Below are 4,088 nucleotides of genomic sequence, written 5' to 3'. Positions count from 1 at the left end.
GGCTGTGAAATCTGATGGGAAACGACCTTCAGATTCAAAAAGCTCCTGCACAAGCCCCTTCTCCCTGACAAATCAAGCCAGCAAAAAAAAAAAAGAGGAAAAACTCACCTCCTTTTGGACAACTTCAGGAGGAAAGGCCTGCTTAGAGATGACCCAAAGTGCCCGAGTGCGAGTGTTTTTGTCCGACGACGTCACAGCCACGCCGTTCACCGCCGACAGCAAGTCCTGCATTTCAGCGGCTGAAAGCACAACAAACATCAGCTCCAGGTCGTTCTGCTCACTTAACACTGCTGAAGATCTGTTCATTGACAAGCATCAGTGATTTCATGCCTCAAACATTACGTTTTCGGGCGGTTTCTCTCAGAGTAAAGTAGCAAAAAAGCTCCGAATGTGTCAATATACAGGCACTGTTAATGTTGATATTGGCTTTGCAAGAATTCACAAAACCATAAAACTAGAAGGCAGCTTTAGAGTTTTTTTTTTTTAGAGCTATAAATTAAGTATTTAACTCTTCAAAACTTCGTGGATTTCCAGTGAATTTAGCAGCACTGCTACACTGACATAAATAAATTCATTTTAGGGTCTACAAGAGGTTTTGTCATTAAAGAAGGGAGTAAAACTGTAACTCAGTCCACAGAAATTAATAAGGTTAAACAGGACATGTAACCAGGAGGACTGATGAAGAAAACTTGTATTCCTTTAAAATTCCAAACTACTGAAGTCTGGTTTATTACAAGTCTGGGCTCTGTGGGCAAATGATCTCAAAATCAGAGAAACTTCAGGGCTAACAGGCAGCTTTTCTCAACCAGAAATGCACACAGAAGCTGTTTGTCCTCATTCCAAACCTTCCATTGTTCTCAGGAGTTCATTATTTCTGGAGCCTGACATTCCCTAAAGAAACGAACTGTCATTTATCACCCAGTTAAAAAATGTTTTAAAGGAAAGTGAGTTATGGGGGGAAAGAAAAGGGACCACACAGGCATTATTACAGATGTCTCGTTCTCAGAGGAAATCAGGGTAAATTTGGGATAACAGGAAAGCAGAGCACACTGAAAAACTGAGTAGGAGGACCAAAAGAACCCATTTGAGGATGGCAGAGTCACAGGAAAAATGCCCCCTGCACACCCACACAGATGGTTTAGGTCAGGCTTGCCTGAGGTTGAGCTTCTCTCTAGCAAAGGTCATTCCAGAGCATTTACCACTCCCCAGGAGAAGGAAAAAGACAATAACTGACTGTACACAATTTGCTCCTTGCATTTAAGCATCACCACGTGCTCCCACACCAAACAGCCACAACTCCTTGTGTGTCCCCAGAACACAACCCTGTTCCACACCACACAGGTGACACCGAGCAGCTCCCAACTGAGCTATTCCAACTGAGCTATTCCAACTGAGCTATTCCAACTGGACATGCCCAATCCCTGGAATGTGCAGCAGGGAGTGCCAGGGACCAGCCCAGCTGGACATCTGCCCTGTTCCCCAACCCCCTGTGTGCTTTCTACCTGGATGCAAAGGTTGGAGTTCTCAGCAGCAAAACCCCTGCTGAAGGGGGTTTAGCACTTTCTGGGAATGCAGGTCATAAGATTTTGGATTACTCTGGATTAGTTCCATTGGAAATACCCAGCAGCCCAATATTTGGGGCTGCACTAAATGACCTTTAATGGTCTCTTCACACTCAAACCACTCTGTGATTTAACAATCAGGAATTACCAGGTAGGAGTGGAAAAAATATGGAAGAGCACTACTATGCACACCCAAATTCTACAAACCGGCTCTTCACTCTTTTTCCACCTGGATTTTTGATTACTGATTTCACAAACTTCCTTTTGGATTTCCTTTTTTTGACAGCTAATTCTATAAAATTATTTACAGAACCCAATTACTACCAGAGTATTCAGTGAAATCAGAAGTTAGCAAAACAGAACCAGTGTTAAGAGCATAAAAAATCACCACCTTCCTCAGGCACAAGATGGAATGAGTGAACTGCTCACACTGCTCACATCAGAGACAAAGCCACTGCACCACTTGGGGACTGCAAACCTGGTCAAAACTGAACTAAATGCCAAGACAGACAAAGGAAGAGCTCCCTGTATGTATTTACACACTCAGGTTTGTTTGCTTACCAGATAATTCAGCTGTATTAGCTGAATTAAAAGTGCAGAATCCCAAGGCCTGCAGTGCTGCATTACTGAGCTCCAAGTTTGGGCTGGCAATGTGTGCCTGGAAAAAGAACACAAACCCACAAAGTCTCAGGTTCCAGGAGCAGCTGAGAAATACTGTCTTAGCTGTCTGAACACCAGCAAATTCACCCTGGTTCCCTAAACTCCAAATCAACAGGACAATTTGAGGCGCTGAAGACACTTTTGCTCTCTATTTAGACATCTTTCCTGAAGTAAATTCCTTTACTTTGGTTATGTATGTCATGGTCTATCACTGGACTCTCCAAGTGTTTTTAAATACCTAAACCACAAGTTAAAGATGGCTAGGCTCTTGACAATAATCTTCAAAAATCTTGTGAATTCTGAAGTGTTTCTAGAGGCTGGAAGATGGGATTTGTGTGTGTGATGTTGCCTGAACACATCCAAGACCCTGAGCCTTACAAATGCCTGCTGACCTCACCTACCCAAACACGTCTTTGTTCACTCAAGTGCAGAGAACAGAATGGAAAAAACAAAACCCCTACCTTAAACACCTTGCAGAGTTGAGGAAAGTGTTTTCTGACATCTGCACCGAATGCTTTGCCTCCTTCACCACTCAGGCGACTTTCAGGAGCAGGGGGGAAAACAAACAGTATTTACAAACATAACCCACATAACTTTCCATTTCTGAGACACATTAGCCAGGATGTTTTCCTTGAAGGAAATAAACAGAACACTGGAGAAGTTAAACGGCAAAAATGTCAGTCACAACACGACCCAGCAGTAAAATACTGTGTTACAGTACAAAAGTGATTAATGACCCCTTTAGTGCTTAGAGAGCATTAAAAAAAGAAAAAAAATCAAGCCCTTTAATTTCTTTGTCAACTTCTATTAAAAACATTAAAAGTTAACACCCAAACTTTAAATGACTGCTGAAAAGTTACATTTAACAGAAATCTATGGGCTTAAAAAGCACACTCCTCATAACCAGCCCCAGAATTCAGGCTCCCAACCCCAGGAAAATCCTGGCTTGACAACAAGCAAGGGTGACTTTGCACACATGTGAAAACCATCCACACAGGGAATCAGTAATTGTCCTATGAAATGTTAACAATCAGTTTCCCAGAGCAAACAAAAAACCCACAACAGGTTCAGTCATCCTGGGGACAACCTGAGAAACCTGATGGGATTTAAGGATTAAGTCAGGACTTTTTTTTTTTTTTCTCCTCTGTCAGTTTTTACTAAAAAGTTGTAAAAACTGGTATCTGAGTAATTACAGTTTTAAAAGTCACTACAGAACTGCAGAGCAGGAACCCATGGGAGACACTGACGGACAGAGATGGTGCCTTTGCACGTGATAAAATGGGACAGATGCAGGTGAAGGCAGGACCTGTTAGTGAAGAAGCACCTTCTGGAAAGACACGCAATTAAACCAAGGCGCGACCACTCCAAAACCCGAGAAACACAATGAAAACATCACCTCTCCAACCACAGAGCTGAAATGCAGGCCTTTTTTTTTTTCCATTAAAAAAAAATAAAGTTATTATTTCCCAATTTTCCCGCACCCACCTCTGCAGATTCCCCGGGAAACGAGGGAGGCTCTGGGATGCTCAGAGCCTGTTAAGGCCAACGAGCTCCTTCCTCCCTCCATCCTCCCTTCCTTCCCTTTCCCCATCCTCCTTTCCTTCTCTTTCCTTCTTTCAATCCTTTCTTCGCTCCTTCCTTCGAAGGATGGAGACATCCATCCATCCATCCATCCATCCATCCTTCCTTCCTTCCTTCCTTCCCCTCCCTCTCTCCTCCCTCAGCCCCGCGTGTCTCCCGCGGTATCCCCCCCCGCGGCCCCGCCGCTCCCAGCCCTTCCTCCCTCATCCCAACCGAGGCCGGCGCTCCCCTGGCCCTTCCTCCCTCATCCCAACCGAGGCCGGCGCTCCCCCGGCCCTTCCTCCC

At 44.3% G+C, this 4,088-nt stretch overlaps 1 protein-coding gene across 1 annotated transcript in view; it reads right to left on the bottom strand.

The window, feature by feature from the left end:
• Window positions 1–4,088, bottom strand: part of RIF1 (replication timing regulatory factor 1) — a 32,629-nt gene that overhangs the window by 24,160 nt on the left and 4,381 nt on the right. The window lies entirely within an intron of this gene.

The sequence above is a fragment of the Empidonax traillii genome, unplaced genomic scaffold, assembly GCF_003031625.1.
Source record: "Empidonax traillii isolate 1590-97213 ecotype Southwest subspecies unplaced genomic scaffold, ASM303162v1 scaffold1677:size138040, whole genome shotgun sequence".
Classification (NCBI taxonomy): Eukaryota; Metazoa; Chordata; class Aves; order Passeriformes; family Tyrannidae; genus Empidonax; species Empidonax traillii.
Note: the sequence above shows the minus strand (reverse complement) of the source record. Positions and strands in the feature narration are given on the sequence as shown.